The following is a 24,162-nucleotide window of genomic DNA, read 5'->3' on the forward strand; positions in this document are numbered from 1 at the left end:
GTTGTAAGCATTCCCTTCGTCTTTCTTCCTCCCCAAGTCCCTGGCTAGTGCCAACATCTCTGTGTAGTACTTGTGTGATTCCTGTGGTTCATGTAGCTGCTCCCTGTGTAAATCACCCAGCTTACAGTAAATGCCTATCTGTTCGGTCTTGTTTCCTGTCTCCATGGCAATGGTCATTGCTGATTGATAGTGAGATCTGGCCAGGTCCAGTTTACCCAGTGCCTTGTAGGAAGCAGCTAGACATTGATGTGCTGTTATCTGTTCAGTCTTGTCTCCACTTTCTTGTCTCATCTTCATGTCCTTCTTGTACCACTCCAAACTTTCCTCATACTCCCCCATGTCATAATGGGCCAGTCCAAGTCTGTTGTAAGCCAGACTCTCCTTGTCCTTCCTCCCCAAGTCCCTGGCTAGTGCCAACATCTCTTTGTAGTACTTGTGTGATTCCTGTGGTTCATGTAGCTGTTCCCTGTGTAAATCACCCAGCCTACAGTAAATGCCTATCTGTTCGGTCTTGTTTCCTGTCTCCATGGCAATGGTCATTGCTGATTGATAGTGAGATCTGGCCAGGTCCAGTTTACCCAGTGCCTTGTAGGAAGCAGCTAGACATTGATGTGCTGTTATCTGTTCAGTCTTGTCTCCACTTTCTTGTCTCATCTTCATGTCCTTCTTGTACCACTCCAAACTTTCCTCATACTCCCCCATGTCATAATGGGCCAGTCCAAGTCTGTTGTAAGCCAGACTCTCCTTGTCCTTCCTCCCCAAGTCCCTGGCTAGTGCCAACATCTCTTTGTAGTACTTGTGTGATTCCTGTGGTTCATGTAGCTGTTTCCTGTGTAAATCACCCAGCTGCAAGTAAATGTCCATCTGTTCGGTCTTGTTTCCTGTCTCCATGGCAACAGCCAAGGCTGATTCGTAGTTAATTTTTGCATCTGACACTTGACCTGACAGTGCTAATGATGAGGCCAGGTTTTTGTAAGCTACACAAATGTCAGTTTCATTTTTGGTTTCTACTCTATAGATAGCCAAAGCTTTCTCATGGTTTCTAAAGGCTTCCTGTTGCAAACCTAGGATATCATATGTTAAACCTAGTCTGTTGTAGGCCTTGGCTTGTTTTGTGTCTTCTGACAGTTCCTGAGAACACTGTAACATGTTCTGGTAATACTGCAAACCTGACTGTAAGTCATGTAGTTTTGTCCTGTAGAGATCTCCTATCTGACAGTACAGGTCAAACTGTCGTGCCTTGTCTTCCATCACTGCAGGTGTGTTCAGTTCAGCAAGGAGAGTCCCCAGTATGGTCTGTGTTTCAACCTCACCTAGAAGAGAAATTTGGAAGGCAAGTCCTAGAGATTACAGTTTTGTTTTAACCTGATTTATTTGGTTGTTTATATAATTCTTTAAGACTGCAATAGTTGACAGTTGAAGAAGAATGCTACATGTACATGCAATTGCAAGCTGTTTATGAAATAATACATTTTGCAACCTGTTAATGATTACATCTACAATTTACACTGCTTTGTCCCTTTTTCCTCATCCCAGTTGCACAAAACATAAGATTTTTGCAAGGAAAGGGTGTTGGGAATATGTACCCAAAGGATCAATGACATGTACATCAGGTAGTTTTCAAGCTTAGTATAGATGGTGATGATGTTTGCTGTTTAGTGCCACCCTTTCATCTAGATTTTGAAATTAGAACACAGTGCACAAAACAGAGCCCCAATTTTACCTGCAGGAGCCTGCATTTTCAGGTGGTATTTTGAGCTGTGCAATGTACCATACCTGTAGGTGAGTATGGTCTGCTGGGTCCTGATCCTGGAGTGCCTGTTTGGTACCCAGATGTCTGAGAACCCATGGAGGAAGTTCTCTTCCTGGGTTTTCCCATCAGTTGTTCCAGTTCCCTGATGTCCAGTGAGACCAGTTCTGAGATCACTTCAGGCACATCTGTGACTTATGTTAACTAATGTATACTAACAGAAAGTTCCTTTCCAGTTGAAATGTAGCATGTCACATTCAGCAGTGTGTTTGTAGGATGTATTTTGTGCCCTCAGGTCATAGTTTGGTGCAAGTAGTGCAATCACCAATATAAGATATGCTGTTATTACACTTATGTTGTACCTGTTATTTTCAGTTTGGCAAGTTTGTTCCCAAGATGATCCTGGCTGTCCTCTGTCTGTGTAGCAGGAGGGATGTGCAGCTCCTGTTGTTTCCCAGAAGACCTTGTCAGGTTTGTACCATCCAGATGAAGTACATCCAGCACACTGGTAGTGGTGTGGGTGTGTGGCTGATACAGGGGGTACTCCTGGGGTTGTTTTGGGATGGGCTGGCCTTAAACATAAAAAAGTACAAAAAATTATTATTATTTTACACATTCTATTGATTGCTAAGTGAACAAAATCATGAAGACTAGTTTAGAATATTACATTGTTTATTCTAAATCTGCTTGGTTGCTTTACATTCATGTGTCGTGGTGTAATGATTGCAGATACGTAGTAGACCTAACTTCTCAAATGATATTATCATGGCTGTTACAGGTGAAATGAAAAGGGATAAATAACAATTTGGACTAAAAAGGAGCTTAGAAAACTTAAGTGTTTGTTATGAAGTTACCTTCTGCAGAGGATGTGGTGAGTATGTAGACCAGGGCCTTCCTGAAGTCCTCAGTGTTGATGGTTGACTTCACAGAGATGCTCTCAGTACAGAGTTGCTGTAAGGTTTCCTGCCTTATTAAGCTACCAACCAGCATGTCATTCAGTTTTCTACTTTTGTACATGAACCAGAGTTGGCCCAGCCCAGACAAGTCTGTACATTGCAGATAGAAGACTAGGCTGTGTGTCTTTATACCTGTGACACTGATACCTTTTATATTGCTCAGTTGCCTGACTGCCTCTGTGGTATTTACTAGGTCTTCAACAGTTTTTATTTCTGGCATTATCTGCTTCAGCAGAAGCAGAGTTTCATCCTTAGTGATGTCAATGGTGACAAGTGCTGCTTTTGCTGAAGCGTAGCTTAGAAGCTGCTCTGGGGTTTTAACACTGGGTATCACCTGTGCAAGTATCTCTACTACAATGGGCAGTCCAGGGGGACCTGGTTCTTCTGAAAGAGAGACAGTGTACATGACTATGAATTATCATTGATTTGAGAGATTTTTTTCATTTATAAAGTAATGTGCTGTTGATATTGTACAAATATTTGTTTCTAATATATAATATATTCTTTAATACTATCAGTAGACCAACTTCTAGAATGAAGGAAAGAGGAAGGTACCGGTAAAACACAACTTTGATGTGTTTTTCATATCCTTTGCCATGTTCAGTTCAAGAGCAGAATCTCATGTTGTTCAAAGAGCCCTCTCAGGATTTAACAAGCCATGTAGGCCCATAAGCCATATGTAACAAATAAAGTCTCATTCATTTATTCATTCATTCATTCATTCATTCATTCATTCATTCATTCATTCATTCATTCATTCATTCATTCATATAGATTAAGGCAGCAAATTCAAGCACTTTTTAAGAAATTCAGTAAAAAAACAACCCTTAAAATTTTTTTTACTGGCAACTACAGTTGTATGTAATGTAAGTTACCTTTTTTAACATCTTTCCTACTTTCAAGAGCCACCTCAACTGCTCCTGCACCTCTTTTCTTGTTCTGCATCTGACCAGTCTGTTGTGTTCCATTGCCTAGTAGAATTTGAAACTTAGAATTGAATTTGAGTGGTTTATGATTGGAAGTTTTACCTGGAAGACATTAAATATCATTTTCACATTTCATTGAAAGATTTGGTGCAGATCCTGATGTAGACTGAGGAGTTTTGAAGCAATAATCTATTGTGTCCTCAAGTCGTTAATTGTGAAACAGCTGCAGTTACAAATTCCCATATTCAGGAGCAATTGTCTCATTAACTACAATTTAAAAGCTATATTACGATGATACATTTGTAGTTACAAGTTTTGCACAAATCATTCTTTACTCAAAGATACAGAACCTTTAAAAATGTATTTATTCTTCAACATATTGCTTGTGATATAAAATTATTTATTGTGTTGTGGTATTCCCTACAATTAATCATACCTGGTACCAACGGTTCCCTGATTCTATTGGCTTCCTGTACAGGAGCTGCAGCAGCACTTTCTCTCTGGACTTGAGAAGGGTGTTGTGCACCTGGATGACAATAACAAAAAGTTAACATCTAACATATACATGACATACAGTAGATCTCATTGCATGGAAATCAAATATGACTGAGCATGAATTTGTGATGGAATCCTCATCTGTGACAATAATCAGTCCTTTCAACTTTGAGTATTAAATATTACTAAAAATCGACTAGTCAAGTATTATTTGCCAAACTCTGTACGTGTAAAGAAATGAAATAAATGACACATGAAATCAAAGAAAAACGCACCAAGTCTTCCATGGTCTTAATTTCATACAGTCAGGCTTTATCTGTTCCAGAAGATAGTTACCTTTGCCAAGAAGGTTATTTTTTCAGAGGCGGTAGTGTAAGAAGGCTTTAATGGATTGACTTGATACTTGGTAGGTGGGTAGGACTTGGTGAGACCTGGAAATGATTAGATTTTGGGCAGCTAGCGGCTTCTTATGGTACTGCAGAGCAACTTCCGGTTTTGATATCTCATGACCTAGACTTGCTAGGGTCACGAAATTTGAATAGTAGGTAGCTCTTGTGCTGCGGAAGAAGTGACGTGAGTTTGAGCTCCCTACCGGCTTGCTCTGGAACTGCAGGTGCATTTGTTTTGATAATATTCAAACGAGGATAACTCAAGAACCGGTTGACAGATCGTCATGATTTTTGGTGTGTAGGTAGCTTAAGTGATGCTTGACATAATTATGCAAATGTGGATGTAATTTGCAAAATTAATGAGGATATTCTATAAATCAGTTGCATCACATGATAGGACTATTTAAGCTTGTGGTATATGTGACGAGAACAGGAAAAACACAGGCAGATATTTATTATGTAAATTGATACTTAATTTGCATAATTAATGATAAAATGTTGTAATTCAGCAATTTTTTGTAACTGCCTGGAATTTCATATTTAGGGTATTTGAAAGTTAAGTGAAGGTGAACATCATTAAACATAACTTATTCAAAGAATAGTAGTAATAGAAGTAATTTGCATAATTTATGAGGTAATGCTAGAATGGCATTCTTTGTTAAGATAAGACTGTCTATTTGTGAAGAATATAATCAACTGATATAATTCATGGAAATGAGGTCATATCCCTTCAGCTTCTCCACACCCTTCATATTTGCGTAATCAGGGGGAATAATCTATAATTTGTCAGTCATAAAGAGTAACATCATTTGGCGAAGGTATGAGATCGTGGAACTCTAGTTTCACTTGTCACAGTACGTAGTGGTGAGGTCTAACGTGACAAGAGTACTACTAGTCTTTCTTACCATAGCGTAGCTTTATTTCCTTTGGAGATTTAACACGGTGTGTCTCTTGCTGAAGCATAGCTTTTTCGTTTGCTTCAGGGATTTCATACTTAGAGAGTAAAAAAGACCTGTGCAAGTATATCAACAATGGGTAGTGGAGGAGATACCCCTAGAAGAGATTGATTACCCACTTTATACTTTTTATGGTAACATATCAGATAGTAATATTCCAATTATGTAGAATTATACATAACAATTTTGGCATTATGCATGATTATACATAACCCTTTGGACCATACTGCCAAGATCATTATGACTGTATACTTATGTATAATGGTGAAAAAGTTTATGTATAATTATGTATAATTTGAAAACAAGTATGTATAATTATGTATAATTAGACTATTCCCAAGAGACTCATCTACACTTTGTTTATATGTATTGCCATCTGTCATGTTACCATAAGAAGTACAAAATGTATAAAGGAAGTTGGTCTCAGTGTTAGGGGTTCATGGGTAGGATGAAATAATCATAACTTTTATTCCACAATCACAGCTTGTTTGAGTCATCTTTCTCTTTGCCTAAGAATAAAGGTAAAACTTCATACATTCTTTCAAAATAACTGCTACAGTCAAAAATACAAACTGATTTACCTGTATCTGTACAGGCTTTGATGAACTGCAGATGAAACTCTTCCCAGTACTTTGTGGACAGAAGTTGCTGCTTGCCCCTTGCTGCTGTTTTGAACTCTGCTCTGTTGTGTTTCAGCACCCTCTCTATGGCATCAGCCCAACGTCTAACAGTGACACCTTCATCGCTTCCATCCATGTCAACAATGGAATAATGCAGTTCATCTACATGTTCATGGATGAAGTCTGCTAGTCCAGAGTTGCTGGATACAAGAACAGGAACGCCTGCTGCGATGGCCTCCAGGCCAACCAGTCCGAATGGTTCAGCACGAGAAGGCATCAGGACCAGGTGGGCCTTCATCATCTCTTTACAGATGTCCTTCTGTGTGCCATAGGGGAGGAAGGTTACCTGTAAGTTTGCTGACTTACAGTGCTCCAGGATTGCCTTGGTGGCTTCAAAGTCATCTTTATTGAATCCTATGATATGCCACTTGATTTTGATCTTCTCTGCAACAGTGCTCAGGGTTTCAGCAGCAAGGTCATATCCCTTCAGCTTCTCCACACCCTTCACCCTTCCAATGGACAGGACCACCATTGTCTCTGTGTCCTTGTATTCAACCTTTGCATCTTCAAAGATCTTGGAAGGTTTTGGAACAAACTTGACATGCCAAGGCCTCTTGGGGGCAGGTATAGCTCTGAACTGGTTCTCAAAGTGATCAAATATCTTGTTTCCAAGAGAGAAGACCACATCAGCCTCTTGTGCATCTTCAAGGATGGAGTCTTCCTTCTTCCCGATGCCCATGGCCTTCTCATCTCCCTTGTAGTACTCTGTGTCTTCTGGTATATCCTCAGTGAAGAGGATGACGTTTGCATGTGGGTATCGTTCTTTTTTAATCTTCACTGATGCCCTACTTGTAACATCAGTATGACCCACAATACTCCTGACCTTTTGGGGAAGATGTGGGTATTTGAGGTTGTGGTCAAAGGTCAGCCAGTCTAGTGTTGGATCGGTTCTTGGGTCATCTGGGTCAAGTTTAGGAAGTAACAGTTCCACTCCATCTTGTTGTGCATTGAGTTTGTCCTCTCCTGTTGCTTGTAAAACCATAGAGAACACAGGTATGTCTGGTACATGTTCCTTGAGTGTTTTTCCCACTTGTTGGTCGAGGGAGGAGGTTTCACATTTAGATGCACTGTACTCATCATTGACTAACAACACAGCAGGCTGATCTGTGATAGAAGTGGGTTTCATTATAGATCCACCATGAAAGAAAGACTTGGTCTAAAAACCTCTTCAGAAGGGAAAATATTTAAACTTTTCTTTTGGTTTTGTCAAATATATTCAGAGAAAAAAGGAGTCTTTGCACACTGTTTTGTGTAGATTTATATACTGTGTTTTGTGGCCCACTGAATCCCTTACATTATGTTGTAGCTGGTGGCTCCAGTAAATGTGTGTAAATAGGACTTTGACCTCAAAAACTACTGTTACAATAAACACTTCAGTTTTACCTTTCTATTGCTATGAAATCAATAAAATGATATTTACTGCTAAGCTGCTGTGAGTGACATTGTTTCTGTCCATAATAAAGCATGGTGTTACCTCATTTCAATTTGTATTTTGGATAAACATGTCTGAGACTACTAAAATGATAACACCAACTTTTCCCAGACTGAGTGAACTTTCACCTCCATGCTACATTTCTTTCTTTTCTTATTGTTGCCATTATAATTTCTGTTGTGGAAAATTCATCTCTATTGAACCATCATAAAGATGTATTCAGGCTTTTTGCTTAATGGAAGTAAACAAAGAATTCCTTACCTTCTTTGTTAGAGTTAACATTGTCCAAACTTCTTGCGGCAGCCATTTTGTCATCGTTGTGCTGTTTGCCTGTGCTGTGGCATTGGAATGCTGGGTAGGGTTGGCTACTGGAGTGAAGTTAATATTTACTAGTCATGTGATCACATTAGTTTACTAACCAGATAGCTACACTGTGTGTGTTTGCTTAGCCAATATTATGGTCTCTAGGCAGGGCTGTGTACTCAGTAGTGTCCAGGCTTAAGTGAGAATTTCTCTTCAGTGATTGCTATACAAGTAAATCTTTACAATGTTAATAATGTTATAAAAAAACAAACATTCTAGCTATAGTGTGCTCAAAATTAGCAAATTGTATTTTAACTGTGCCTCCTACCTGATTTTGTCAGTGGTACATAGTTTTTTGCAAAACATGTTCAACTTGATTTTCTTGGTCATAAAAAAATCCAAACATAGTAAACAGTTTGTATGAATCTCGTAACTTACTTGTACTTGTTGAGGTCTCCTCGAGTCAGTCGTTCAAGTGGCCTGTGCACAGAACTCGTCTCTTCCTCAACAGTCCCCTCCACTTCTTCCTATCTCTTGCTAGTTCCTTTAGCTCTTCCAGACTGATGCTAGGCCTCCCTATGATCAGCACAGCATCTTCCAGGACACAGTTATTCCATGATTTCCTAGGCCTTCCCCTAGAGCGTCGCCCATAATTCTGTTTCCAATCCAGTAAATACCTGGGCAGCCGATCGTAAACTGTTCTCTATTATATGTTTGGATTTTCTACACTGGCGATATCCCCCCCACAAACACACAGATACAGTGTTCTAGGCAGTTTGACAGTACTTGATAGTATGAATTTAGCTAATCTTAACAAAAAAAGGGATTCATGAAGCCTGTGAAAGGTTTGTTTTTCCCATTTTTCAGAACAGTACGTCTCTCTCCTTAGTGCTGAAATGCCATCACGTCACCATTGATGTATTGCTTACATAAAGATGTAATGTTACATAATGTACCTATGAAGACTCATGGAATGGTTTTCACATTTGAAAAGTATGTTGACACTTTCAAGATGTGTGTGTGGTGTGTGTATGCATGTGTGTGTGTATATGTGTGTGTGTGTGTGCATGCACACGTGCATATAATATGTGTCTGCATGTTACTGTATGTGTGTGTGTGTGTATGTATGCATGCATACATGTATGTGTATGTACATGTGTGACTGTGAGTGTGTGTGTGTCTGTGTGTGCTTATACATGTTATTTATTGCCTGGGGCAAGTTATTCCCATTCCTTAAGTTATATGATATGAGATTTTTCTGTAATAAATGTAGTTGCCATGAAAACATTTTTAAAATGCCTCTACTGGTTTTTCTGACTTGAGTTTCAGCTGTTAGTCAGCTGGTACTAAGTAACCTGTCTGGAGTTACCACATGACTGTGTGTTTGTGTTATCTGTGCTCACACCTGTCCTCCATTATTATTTAACGTCTTCCATTCTTACCGTTAATTGTATACTGGAAAGTACAATAGGAATAGTCATCAGTATAATGGACAGTACAATGGAGACATCTAGTGTGCCATTTCCTCATAATTCTTTGGTCCTCAATGGTCACAACTTTTTAAAAGACACAAAGTAATGGCCATTTTATCATTTAGATGATATAAAATATATGCTACTTTAACAGTAGTTTAAGTTATCCATGTTTAGGAGAGAACATAGGAGCTCTGTTCTCAGAATTAAGAACAAACCGGGGGATATTCTCTGGGTGAAAATCAACAAAAGGACCTTTACTTATAAGTTCCCAAAATGTTTGCATTAGGCTTAGATTTGTACTGCCCATGTCATAGTTTTGTTTGGTACTTTTTTCTAGTTGTTAGAATACCCAACCCTGTCCTTAGTGCTGAAATGCCGTTGAATGTAAGATCAACCATATTGATCAATTTATTAACCATATTGATCAACTTGTCAATAAGAATTTCTATAATAAAGGTAAACAGACACCAATGGGATACTCTGATGCAGTTTAGAGTGTAAATTTTTGAAAATTTCATTAAATTCTACAAAGAAATGTCAGATCTTGTTTAATACAGCATGTGTACTCTACTCTTTTCTAAAGCTATGTCATTTCTCACTACATTGTCAGCAGCCAGAATCCAATTAATTTTGTTTTACATCTGTTTTTGTTTACCGTAACCTCTTTTGTCGACGTCGCGACCTTGGTGATGAATACAAAAATGTATATGTCATCATTTGACTTGTGGACTTGAGTTTCTTTTGTTTTATAATCAATTCTACAAGCATGTAGTACAGTGTCTGAATCTTGACAATACTGTTTACAGTGTCTGAATCTTGAGCATACTGTTTACATTCCTTTTCTCTTTAACAGTATTGTTAAGGTCTATCCTGATATGCTATTTACAACAAAGGTGAGGTAGTAATGTTATATGTTCAACATGATATTGTGTACCAGATACCACAGTGGTACAGATTTAGCATCTATAGATGTAACTTACAAAAGTAAAATGCTATTTCTGGTGACTTGTACTGTAAATTTACTGCAAAACCAAAGCAGCTTTCATTATTGAGTTAATAGAAGTTTTGTCCTGTATATTGTCATCAAATAAGTTAAGTCATTTTACTTTATACAGTCTTATACAGTCTTGTACTGTAAAGATGTTATCAGTCCTGCTTTGTTACAGATTAGCCAGTTTCTTGGCAATGACCTCCTGTTCCTGTTTGTTTCCTGTCTCCATGGCGATGGTCATTGCTGATTGATAGTGAGATCTGGCCAGGTCCAGTTTACCCAGTGCCTTGTAGGAATCAGCTATGTTTTTATGTGCTGTTATCTGTCCAGTCTTGTCTTCACTTTCTTGCCTCATCTTCAGGTCCTTCTTGTACCACTCCATACTTTCCTCATACTCCCCCATGTCATAATGGACCAGTCCAAGTCTGTTGTAAGCCAGACTCTCCCAATCCTTCCTCCCCAAGTCCCTGGCTAGTGCCAACATCTCTGTGTAGTACTTGTGTGATTCCTGTGGTTCATGTAGCTGTTCCCTGTGTAAATCACCCAGCTTACAGTAAATGTCCATCTGTTCAGTCTTGTTTCCTGTCTCCATGGCGATGGTCATTGCTGACTGATAGTGAGATCTGGCCAGGTCCAGTTTACCCAGTGCCTCGTAGGAACAGCTATGTTTTGATGTGCTGTTATCTGTCCAGTCTTGTCTCCACTTTCTTGCTCATCTTCAGGTCCTTCTTGTCCACTCCAAACTTTCCTCATGCTCCCCCATGTCATAATGGCCAAGTCTGTTGTAAGCCTGCCCTCCTGTCCTTCCTCCCCAAGTCCCTGGCTAGTGCCAACATCTCTGTGTAGTACTTGTGTGATTCCTGTGGTTCATGTAGCTGTTTCCTGTGTAAATCACCCAGCCACAGTAAATGTCCATCTGTTCAGTCTTGTTTCCTGTCTCCATGGCGATGGTCATTGCTGATTGATAGTGAGATCTGGCCAGGTCCAGTTTACCCAGTGCCTTGTAGGAATCAGCTATGTTTTGATGTGCTGTTATCTGTTCAGTCTTGTCTCCACTTTCTTGCCTCATCTTCAGGTGCTTCTTGTCCCACTCCAAACTTTCCTCATGCTCCCCCATGTCATAATGGGCCTGTCTAAGTCTGTTGTAAGCCAGCCTCTCCTCTTCCTTCCTCCCCAAGTCCCTGGCTAGTGCCAACATCTCTGTGTAGTACTTGTGTGATTCCTGTGGTTCATGTAGCTGTTTCCTGTGTAAATCACCCAGGTCACAGTAAATGTCCATCTGTTCAGTCTTGTTTCCTGTCTCCATGGCGATGGCCATTGCTGATTGATAGTGAGATCTGGCCAGGTTCAGTTTACCCAGTGCCTTGTAGGAAGCAGCTAGACATCTCTGTGCTGCTGTCTGTCCAGTCTTGTCTTCACTTTCTTGGCTCATCTCCAGGAGCTTCTTGTACCACTCCAAACTTTCCTCATGCTCCCTCATGTCATAATGGGCCACTCCAAGTCTGTTGTAAGCCTGCCTCTCCTTGTCCTTCCTCCCCAAGTCCCTGGCTAGTGCCAACATCTCTGTGTAGTACTTGTGTGATTCCTGTGGTTCCTGTAGCTGTTTCCTGTGTAAATCACCCAGCTTACAGTAAATGTCCATCTGTTCAGTCTTATTTCCTGTCTCCATGGCAACAGCCAAGGCTGATTCATAGTTAGTTTTTGCATCTGACACTTGACCTGACAGTGCTAATGATGAGGCCAGGTTTTTGTACGCTACACAAATGTCAGTTTCATTTCTGGTTTCTACTCTATAGATAGCCAGAGCTTTCTCATGATTTCTAAAGGCTTCTTGTTGCAAACCTAGGATATCACATGTTAAACCTAGTCTGTTGTAGGCCTTGGCTTGTTTTGTGTCTTCTGACAGTTCCTGAGAACACTCTAACATGTTCTGGTAATACAGCAGAGCTGACTGTAAGTTGTGTAGTTTTGTCCTGTAGAGATCTCCTAGTTGACAGTACAGGTCAAACTGTTGTGCCTTGTCTTCCATCACTGCAGGACCTGGTGTGTTTAGTTCAGCAAGGAGAGTACCCAAAATGGTCTGTGTTTCAACCTCACCTAGATGAGAAATTTGAAGGCAAGTCCAAAAGATTACAGTTCTATTTTAACCTGATTTAATTTGGTTGTTCAATACAAGTAAGAGTACAATAGTTGACATAGCTGTTGAAAAATAATGCTACATGCAAGCTGTTTATGAATACATTTTGAAAGCTGTTTATGATCATTGTGAGTACATATTGTACAATGTACACTGCCTTGTCCCTTTATCCTGATCCCCTTTGCACAAAACATAAGATTATAATTTCACAAGGAAAGGGTCTTTGTGGTAAAAGGTACCCAAAGGATCATGTATGTTTCCATCAAAAGTAAATACTTCTCTTCAAACTAGATAGTGATGTTTGGTGTTTACTGCCCCTTTCCTCTAGATTTTGGAATTAGAACACAGTGCACTGAACAGAGCCCCAGTTTTACCTGCAGGAGCCTGCATTTGCAGGTGGTATTTTGAGCCGTGCAGTGACTGTCAATGTACCATACCTGTAGGTGAGTATGGTCTGCTGGGTCCTGATCCTGGAGTGCCTGTTTGATACCCAGATGTCTGAGAACTCATGGAGAAAGTTCTCTGCCTGGGTTTTCCCATCAGTTGTTCCAGTTCCCTGATGTCCAGTGAGACCAGTTCTGAGATCTCCTCAGGCACATCTGTGATGTCATCATGTGCTTTTGTTGTCTGTTGATCATCTGTGAATTCATTAACATGAGCAGGCAAAAAAATACATTTACTGAAGCATAATCATGGAGGTTCAAGACACAACTTATTGTAAACTAATGTACGTATACTACTAAAAGTTTCTTTCCAGTTGAAGTGTAGCATGGCACATTCAATGTGTTTGTAGGATTTTGAGCCCTGATGATCTGATCTGATCTTCACATGACTTATGTATAGTTTGATGTAAGTAGTTCAATCACTAATATGAAGTATGCTATTGTTTCTTTTTACCTCGCCAAGAAGGTTATGTTTTCAGTAGCGTCTGTCCGTTTGTCTGTCTGTGAACAGCATAACTCAAGAAGCTTTATTATATGCATTGTCATGGAACTTGGTATGTAGGTAGGTCTTGAGACCTAAAAATGATTAGATTTTGGGCCCCCTGGAGGCTTTTGGTGGTACTGCAGCAGAACTTCCGGTTTTGATATCTCCCTATCTGGACATGCTAGGGTCACGAATTTTGGTTGGTAGATAGCTCTTGAGGTAGGGAAGAAGTGACATGAGTTTGGGCCCCCTAGCAGTTTGTTCTGGAACTGCAGGAGCATTTGTTGAAAAATCATAAAAGAAGGATAACTCAAGAACTGGTTGATGGATTGTGTTTTTTGGTATGTGGGTAGCTAAAGTGATGCTTGACATAATCATCTGACAATTATGCAAATCAGGAGCTAATTTGCATAATTAATGAGGAAATTATAAATCTGCTTCGTTCAATAATAGGACTATGAAACACTTTTGACATGTAATTGAGATCAAGAAAAACATCTGAGGATATAGATTATGTAAATGAAGACCTAATTTGCATAATTAATTGGAAATTGCTATAATCTAATATTTGTACTTGCTGGGAATTTCATATTTGCTGCATTTGGAAGTTAAGTGAAGGTGAACATCAATAAAGATAATTTATTCAAATTATGACCTCATTTGCATAATTCATGAGGAAACCGGACAGTGAGTGAGTGAGTGAAGTGCTGGAATAGCCTTTTTTGTTAAGATAAGGCGTGGAGAATATGATCAACTGATGTAATCATGCAAATGAGGCTCTTATTTGCGAAATCATTGATTAAAATTGACAAATTGGGTTAACATCATTTGGCAAAGGTATGAGGTCGTGGAACTCTTGTTTACCTGTTATTTTCAGTTTGCCAAGTTCGGTCCCAAGATGATCCTGGCTGTCCTCATCAGTCTGTGTAGCTGGAGGGATGTGCAGCTCCTGTTGTTTCCCAGAAGACCTTGTCAGGTGTGTACCATCCAGATGAAGTACATCCAGCACACTGGTAGTGGTGTGGGTGTGTGGCTGGTAGAGGGGGTACTCCTGGGGTAGTCTGGGTATGCATTGGCCTTAAAACATCAAGTACAGAGGATGGTTGGAATTGTACACTTCTAATTGCATGATGATAAGTAAACAAAAGCCTCAAGACTAATATACATGTAGAATATTACATTGTTACGTGAAGGAGGTCAGGACCTCCGGACGGAGTGTTGTGAACGGCTGGTTTTTCGTGTTCGCAGTCAAAACACTGGGTTCTCTTTGTGTAATCGGCAAGCAATTTTATACGCCGTCTGCGGGCATGCCCGTGTTGATGCACGAATGTGTATTTTTGCCGTTGCTGCTTTCGCGGTCAATGTAATATTGCAGATGCACCCCTACAATTACGAGGCGAATTGGAATGGTCCAGAAAAACGCGTTGTTTGGAATAGCAGTGGGGGGGTGGAACTTCATGCAGATACAGTGAGGTTCCGATAAGTGGTTCCAGATGTTTTTGCCTGTGCTTAAGAGATGGCAAGTTTTTTGGAAGATGTTCGCAGCCAAAATGCATTCTTCTGTCCGTCGCATTTCTGTGTAATTTCGCATGTGGTGTGGCATTATGTCCGCGATGATGCATGTCTTTTTATTTTTACCGTAGCTGTTTTCATATTGGAGTAAATGCTTATTTTTGAAACATCCCCATGTCGTTGAAATGTTGTTGCCCGGTTATGTGACCAGTAGTAACTTACAGTCGCGGTCAGGCTGATGGGGACGGAAATGTGGGGTGGTCAGAGGTCAACATTACGAAATGTAAATACCGATGACTGAAATGTAATCCTATCGATTTCAAATTGGTCGGCTGTGGTGACCTAGTGGCGGCGTGTATTTAGTCACGTAGCAACTGGCCGGTCGTCGTAGCAACGAGCATGCTGGCCGCTTCACTGTACACATGGCCAATATTTTTGGGTTGGGCCGCTCCATAGTGTTAGTGGAGCAGCTCTTTATTTGTAAACATGGACAATATTTTTGAGCAACCCATCAATGTGTCTGCCTCGTGGTCGGATGTGGTCTGGGGCTGGTAAACCGCACATACTAGTAGATCGGATAATTGATGATTTGTTAGTTGTAAACGCGTCTTGTAGTATGAGCCGGTATAGGAAGAAGTAGCCTGTGTTACACAATCATGCTTTCGGCCGGATTGATGTGCAACTGTTATTAATTGCAGGGACTGTGCTAATGCCGACTGGTTGCTTGGCCAGTCGCGCTGTCCCCCCGCGAATGTTGGGCAATATGTGAGTGTTCCCTGTAGACAGTCCCGGCATGGCCAGTCGCGCTTAATAAGTAACAGGCACGGTAAGACGGTGGGGCTGTCTTTGTTACTAGTGACACGACCATGATAGCCGATCTTTATGTGAATGCAATGACAGTGTGTGTAATTAAAATGAACTTCGAACTTGAAGCACAGTATCTTAACACACCCTAGGAGCAGTAATGGATTTAGGTCTTTTTATGTTTTATGGTTGTGACGCGCCCTCATTGTATTAACCGTTGCCTATTGTCTGCACAGTAGGTCTGGCGTTAACGCTTGGGATTATTTTTGTTGCAAAATATAAAACTTCACGGAGGATTGTCACCTATGGCTTCTTGTTTGTCTTCAGTCTGCTAGGTTTCAAGTTTCCAAGTTTCGAGTTTATTTCTTTTACCAGGGAATACCTCAGATCCGTTGATCTGATTTTCAGGTATCCCTGAACACAAATTAAAAATTGCATGACACAAGTTAAACACAACAATATATTATATACAAATAACGTTACAAACATTTACATGTACAAAACAGACTCAGTTGCTTTTACATAAAAGTTATATGCAGTAGTAGTATAATAGTACAGTAGAATCCCGAGTCTTTGATAATGCTGCTGCTGGGGTAACGTTAATAATGCTAAATTGATTGCACATAGTAGATTCTGCATGCAATTGGACTTCTCAAAAAGATGCATATTGTGGCTGTGAGGTGAATTGATAAGATAAATGACAATATGATGTTGAAGGTGAGAAAATTTAGTGTTTGTTACAAAGTATGTACCTTTTTCAGTAGGAAAGGTGAGATGGTAGACCAGGGCCTTCCTGAAGTCCTCAATGTTGATGTTTGTCTTCACAGAGATGCTCTCAGCACAGAGTTGTTGTAGGGTTTCCTCCTTTATCAAACTACTGAGCATCAGATCATTCAGTTTCCCACATTTGTACATGAACCAGAGATGGCCCAGCCCAGACATGTCTGTACATTGCAAATAGAAGACCAGACTGCCTATCTTTACCCCAGTGACATTAATACCTTTGAATTCCTCTATTTGCTTGATTGCTTCTGCAGTGTCAATCAAGTCTTCCATGGTTTTAATTTCAGGTTTTATTTTTTCCAGAAGATAGACAGTTTCATCTGTTACTGTGGTGAGGTCTAAAGTGACAAGAGTCTTTCTTGCTGAGGCATAACTTTTCATTTCCTTTGGTGACTTGACACTTGGTATGACCTGTGCAAGTATTTCTACCACAATAGGCAGTGGAGGAGGTTGCCCTAGAAGAGATGAATTATGACCAATATTAACTACATGTATGTAGGAAAAGATTCACTGCATTTTGTCATTTCATTTCAAAAAAACAATACTAGTTGATGCTCTTTTGAAACAGGCTCTGATAATTACAATGTATACTGTATCAGCTGTATGTTTAATCATCCATTGGCATTCAATTGTTAAAAATGTCACATTCAAGGTTGACACTTAATTGTTTGATCAAAAGCATAAGCCATAGTGACTTACATGTATAGGCAAGGCAAGAAATAAACTTGATTCCACAAGCACTTTTGAAAAGGAAATGTTAACTTAACCACCTGTCATTCTTTCACTGACAAGTTTTGCCTAAAACTTACCTTTCTTTTTGGCTTTCCTGCTTTCTGTCTCACCAGTAGGTTCTGTGTCTCTCTTTCTCTTTTGGACTGCACCAGGATGTAGACCAGGTGTTTCATTACCTGAACAAAGTTTAAATTATAACTAACAGTTACTGATCCAGAACATAACAGTCATAGAAAAATGATGCATGGATATATTTTACCTAACATTGAGAAATTGGATTTTTTTTTCTGTTTTGGGGACCCCAAAAACATGCTGTAATTGTTGAACCTTGGTATGACATAAATAGAATACAACATGGTGTATTCAAAGGAAAGCTTAGGCCCATCACCCTTGCAATTGGGCCTACAATGAAAGCCTTCCTGCAGGTCAGAATCTCCCTTTGGCCATCCAACCTACAGTTGGACTGGAACCATGTTGTATAGTGCAGTTCTCTAATCAATGAAAAACTTATGAAAGCATAAGTGGGGTTAGCAAAATTGCCTTGTTCGTTTGGTCTGTATATATTCATTCAATAAGTTGTGAACTCAAGATAAAAGAACTTGTTGACAAAAATTACCTTTTACCTTACATACATGTACTTTCAAGGTTTACCATACCTTCCTCTGTCTCCTGACTTTGAACAGCACGTTGGTCCAGGACTGGAGCAGGCTGTTCTTCAGCTTTACCTGGACCCAGTTCAAGTTCATAAAATATAAGATCAAAAGAGAAGAAGTTGTATATAGTATACATGGATAATTGATTTGCACATAAGCCAACATCTGACTGCATAGATATTGGGTTATAATAATGATGTTAATTTAAAATAAAATAAAAGTAAAATCTGCATAAGGCTATATGAATTTGTTAGCTAAGGCCTAGTGGGAATCCTTGAGAAGTCTATTTGTCAGTCAATAACAGCTGCTATAGCCAAATATAACCGATTTACCTGTGTCTGTACAGGCTTTGATGAACTGCAAATGGAACTCTTCCCAGTACTTTGTGGACAGAAGTTGCTGCTTGCCTCTTGCTGCTGTTTTGAACTCTGCTCTGTTGTGTTTCAGCATTCTTTCAATGCTCTGAGCCAAGAGTTTGACAGTGGCACGTTCATCACTTCCATCCATGTCAACAATGGAATGATGCAGTTCATCTACATGTTCATGGATGAAGTCTGCTAGTCCAGATTTGCTGGATACAAGAACAGGAACGCCTGCTGCGATGGCCTCCAGTCCGACCAGTCCGAACGGTTCAGCACGAGAAGGCATCAGGACCAGGTGGGCCTTCATAATCTCTTTACAGATGTCCTTCTGTGTGCCATAGGGGAGGAAGGTTACCTGTAAGTTTGCTGACTTACAGTGCTCTAGGATGGCCTTGGTTGCTTCAAAGTCATCTTTATTGAATCCTATGACATGCCACTTGATTTTGATCTTCTCTGCAACAATGCTCAGGGTTTCAGCAGCAAGGTCATATCCCTTTAGTTTCTCCACACCCTTCACCCTCCCAATGGACAGGACCACCATTGTCTCTGTGTCCTTGTATTCAACCTCTGCATCTTCAAAGATCTTGGAAGGTCTTGGAACAAACTTGACATGCTGGGGCCTCTTGCTGGCAGGTATAGCTCTGAACTGGTTCTCAAAGTGATCAAATATCTTGTTTCCAAGAGAAAAGACCACATCAGCCTCTTGTGCATCTTCAAGGATGGAGTCTTCCTTCTTCCCAATGCCCATTGCCTTCTCTTCCCCCTTGTAGTACTCAGTGTCTTCTGGTATATCCTCAGTGAAGAGTATGACGTTTGCATGTGGGTATCGTTCTTTTTTAATCTTCACTGATGCCCTGCTTGTAACATCAGTATGACCCACAATACTAATGACCTTTTGTGGAAGGTGCGGGTATTTGATGTTGTGGTCAAATGTCAGCCAGTCTAGTGTTGGATCAGTTCTTGGGTCATCTGGGTCAAGTTTAGGAAGTAACAGTCCCACTCCATCCTGTTGCGCATCCTGTATGTCCTCTTCAGTTGCTTGTAAAACCATAGAGAACACAGGTATGTCTGGTACATGTTCCTGGAGTGTTTTTGCCACTTGTTGGTCGAGGGAGGAGGTTTCACATTTAGATGCACTGTACTCATCATTGACTAACAACACAGCAGGCTGATCTGTGATAGAAGTGGGTTTCATTATAGATCCACCATGAAAGAAAGACTTGGTCTAAAAACCTCTTCAGAAGGGAAAATATTTTAACTTTTCTTTTGGTTTTGTGAAATATATTCAGAGAAAAAAGGAGTCTTTGCACACTGTGTTTTGTGTAGATTTGTGGCCCACTGAATCCCTTACATTATGTTGTAGCTGGTGGCTCCACAGTAAATGTGTGTAAATAGGACTTTGACCTCAAAAAATACTGTTACAATAAACCCTTCAGTGTTAACTTTCTATTGCTATAAAATCATAAAATATTTACCACTAAGTAGCTGTGGTCTGACATTGTTTCTGTTCATGTTAAGGCATGGTGTTACTTTACAATGTACTTCTGTATTTTATATAAAAATGTCTGAGACTACTAATTTAAAATGATAACACCAACTTTTCCCAGACTGAGTGAACTTTCACCTCCATGCTACATTTCTTTCTTTTCTTACCGTTGCCATTATAATTTCTGTTGTGGAAAATTCATCTCTATTGAACCATTGTTAAGCTGTTTTCAGCCTTTTTGCTTTAGTTAATAGAAGCAAACAAAAAATTCCTAACCTTCTTCGTCACAGTTAACATTGTCCAAACTTCTTGCAGCAGCCATTTTGTCATCGTTGAGATGTTTGCCTGTACTGTGGCATTGGAATGCTGGGTAGGGTTGGCTACTTGAGGGAAGTTAATATTTACTAGTCATGTGATCACAAGTTTACTAACCAGATAGCTACACTCTGTGTGTTTGCTTAGCCAATATTATGGTCTCCAGGGCTGTGTACTCAGTAGTGTCCAGGCTTAAGTGAGAATTTCTCTTCACTTATTGTTATACATATGAACATATAACAAGTAAATCTTTACGAAGTTACTAATGTTATATAAATAACAAACAGTGCAGTGTGCAAATTAGCAAATTGTATTTTAACAGTTCCTCCTGCCTGATTTTGTCAGTGGTATATACATGCACAAACTTGATTTTCTTGGTCATAATAAAATCCAAACATAGTAAACAGTTTGTATGATTCTCGTAAACTGTTCACTATATGTTTGGATTTTCTACACTGGTGTATACCCCCCACACACACACACACAGACACAGTGTTCTAGGCAGTTTGACAGTACTTGATATTATGAATTTAGCTGTTCTTAACAAAAAAAATGGATTCATTAATCCTGTTCCTCCTGGAAACCTCTTAACAGTGGAAGTTTCCAAATCATTTTCTTTGTGAAAGGTTTGTTTTTCCCATTTTTTAGAACAGTACGTCTCTTTCAAGGTGTTTGTGTGTGTGGTGTGTGTATGCATGTGCGTGTGTATATGTGTGTGTGTGTGTGTGTGTGTGTGCATGCACACGTGCATATAATATGTGTTTGCATGTTACTGTATGCGTGTGTGTGTATGTATGTATGTATGCATGCATACATGTATGTGTATGTGTGACTGTGAGTGTGTGTGTGTGTGTGTGTCTGCGTGTGCTTATACATGTATTTATTGCCTGGGGCAAGTTATTCCCATTCCATAAGTTATATGATATGAGATTTTTCTGTAATAAATGTAGTTGCCATAAAAACATTTTATAATGCCTCTACTGGTTTTTCTGACTTGAGTTTCAGCTGTTAGTCAGCTGGTAGTAGGTAACCTGTCAGGAGTAACCACATGACTGTGTGTTTGTGTTATCTGTGCTCACACCTGTCCTCCATTATTATTAAACTTCTTCCATTCTTACCATTAATGTATACTGAAAAGTACAGTAGGAATGGTCATCAGTATAATGGACAGTAAAACAGAGACATCTAGTGTGCCATTTTCTTGTAATTCATTGGCCCACAATGGTCACAATTTTTTAAAAGAAGTTTTGGTCATTTTATCATTTTGTCATATAAACATATGCTACTTTAACAGTAGTTAAAGTTATCCATCTTTAGGAGAGAACACTGGAGCTCTGTTCTCAGAATTGACAACAAATCTTGGGATATTCTCTGGGTGAAAATCCACAAAAAGACCTTAACTTAATAGGTCCCAAAATGTTTGCATTAGGCTTGGATTTGTACTGCCCATGTCATTGTTTTGTTTGGTACTTTTTTCTAGTTGTTAGAGTACCCAACCCTGTCCTTAGTGCTGAAATGCCATCGAACGAAAGATCAACCATATTGATCAATTTATTAACCATATTGATCAACTTGTCAATAAGAATTTCTATAATGAAAGGTAAACAGACACCAATGGGATACTCTGATGCAGCTTAGAGTGTAAATTATTGAAAATTTCATTGAATTCTAGAAAGAAATGTCAGATCTTGTTTAATACAGCATGTGTGCTCCACTCTTTTCTAAAGCCATGTCATATCTCACTACATTGTCAGCAGCCAGGATCCAATTAATTTTGTTTTACATCTGTTTTTGTTTACCGTAACCTCTTTTGTCGACGTCGCGACTTTGGTGATGAATACAAAAATGTATATGTCATCATTTGACTTGTGGACTTGAGTTTCTTTTGTTTTATAATCAATTCTACAAGCATGTAGTACAGTGTCTGAATCTTGAGAATACTGTTTACAGTGTCTGAATCTTGAGAATACTGTTTACATTCCTTTTCTCTTTAACAGTATTGTTAAGGTCTATCCTGATATGCTATTTACAACAAAGGTGAGGTAGTAATGTTATATGTTCAACATGATATTGTGTCCCAGATACCACAGTGGTACAGATTTAGCATCCAGATGTAACTTACAAAAGTAAAATGCTGTTTCTGGTGACTTGTACTGTAAATTTACTGCAAAACTAAAGCAGCTGCCATTTTTGAAATACAGTACTAGTAGATTTAGGAGTTTTGTCCTGTATATTGTCATTAAATAAGTTTAGTCATTTTACTTAATACAGTTTTATACAGTCTTGTACTGTAAAGTTGTTATCAGTCCTGCTTTGTTACAGATTAGCCAGCTCCTTGGTAATCTCTTCCTGTTCCTCTTTGTTTCCTGTCTCCATGGCGATGGTCATTGCTGATTGATAGTGAGATCTGGCCAGGTCCAGTTTACCCAGTGCCGTGTAGGAATCAGCTATGTTTTTATGTGCTGTTATCTGTCCAGTCTTGTCTCCAGTCTCTTGTCTCATCTTCAGGTCCTTCTTGCTCCACTCCAAACTTTCCTCATACTCCCCCATGTCATAATGGGCCAGTCCAAGTCTGTTGTAAGCCTGACTCTCCCTGTCCTTCCTCCCCAAGTCCCTGGCTAGTGCCAACATCTCTGTGTAGTACTTGTGTGATTCCTGTGGTTCATGTAGCTGTACCCTGTGTAAATCACCCAGCTCACAGTAAATGTCCATCTGTTGCTGTTTGTTTCCTGTCTCCATGGCAATGGTCATTGCTGATTGATAGTGAGATCTGGCCAGGTCCAGTTTACCCAGTGCCTTGTAGGAATCAGCCATGTTTTGATGTGCTGTTATCTGTCCAGTCTTGTCTCCACTTTCTTGTCTCATCTTCAGGTCCTTCTTGTACCACTCCAAACTTTCCTCATGCTCCCCTATGTCATAATGGGCGTGTCCAAGTCTGTTGTAAGCCAGCCCCTCCTCTTCCTTCCACCCCAAGTCCCTGGCTAGTGCCAACATCTCTGTGTAGTACTTGTGTGATTCCTGTGGTTCATGTAGCTGTTTCCTGTGTAAATCACCCAGCCTACAGTAAATGTCCATCTGTCCAGTCTTGTTTCCTGTCTCTATGGCGATGGTCATTGCTGATTGATAGTGAGATCTGGCCAGGTCCAGTTTACCCAGTGCCTTGTAGGAATCAGCTACACGTTGATGTGCTGCTGTTATCAGTTCAGTGTTGTCTCCACTTTCTTGGCTCACTTTCAGGCAATTCTGACGCCACTTCAGAGCTGCCTCATAATCCTGCATGTCGTAACAAGCCCGTCCAAGTCTGTTGTAAGCCAGCCCCTCCCTGTCCTTCCTCCCCAAGTCCCTGGCTAGTGCCAGCATCTCTGTGTAGTACTTGTGTGATTCCTGTGGTTCATGTAGCTGTTCCCTGAGTAAATCACCCAGCTCACAGTAAATTACCATTTGTTGAGTCTTGTTTCCTGTCTCCATGGCGATGGCCATTGCTGATTGATAGTGAGATCTGGCCAGGTCCAGTTTACCCAGTGCCGTGTAGGAATCAGCTATGTTTTTATGTGCTGTTATCTGTCCAGTCTTGTCTCCAGTCTCTTGTCTCATCTTCAGGTCCTTCTTGCTCCACTCCAAACTTTCCTCATACTCCCCCATGTCATAATGGGCCCATCCAAGTCTGTTGTAAGCTTGACTCTCCTTGTCCTTCCTCCCCAAGTCCCTGGCTAGTGCCAACATCTCTGTGTAGTACTTGTGTGATTCCTGTGGTTCATGTAGCTGTTCCCTGTGTAAATCACCCAGCTCACAGCAAATGTACATCTGTTGAGTCTTGTTTCCTGCCTCCATGGCGAAGGTCATTGCTGATTGATAGTGAGATCTGGCCAGGTCCAGTTTACCCAGTGCCTTGTAGGAATCAGCTATGTTTCTATGTGCTGTTATCTGTCCAGTCTTGTCTCCACTTTCTTGGCTCATCTTCAGGTCCTTCTTGCTCCACTCCAGACTTTCCTCATGCTCCCCCATGTCATAATGGGCCGCTCCAAGTCTGTTGTAAGCCAGACTCTCCCCTTCCTTCCTCCCCAACGTCCCTCGGCTAGTGCCAACATCTCTGTGTAG

The 24,162-nt window shown here is 40.1% G+C and overlaps 2 pseudogenes; both read right to left on the reverse strand.

Annotated features, from left to right (window-relative positions):
* The window catches only part of LOC109476492, an 11,466-nt pseudogene extending 4,165 nt beyond the window's left edge, over positions 1–7,301 (reverse strand).
* Positions 7,302–10,490: 3,189 nt separating this feature from the next.
* On the reverse strand, positions 10,491–24,107 carry LOC109476603 (annotated as a pseudogene).
* Between the last annotated feature and the right edge of the window lie 55 nt (positions 24,108–24,162).

The sequence above is a fragment of the Branchiostoma belcheri genome, unplaced genomic scaffold (assembly GCF_001625305.1).
Source record: "Branchiostoma belcheri isolate BF01 breed outbred unplaced genomic scaffold, Haploidv18h27 scaffold38, whole genome shotgun sequence".
Classification (NCBI taxonomy): Eukaryota; Metazoa; Chordata; class Leptocardii; order Amphioxiformes; family Branchiostomatidae; genus Branchiostoma; species Branchiostoma belcheri.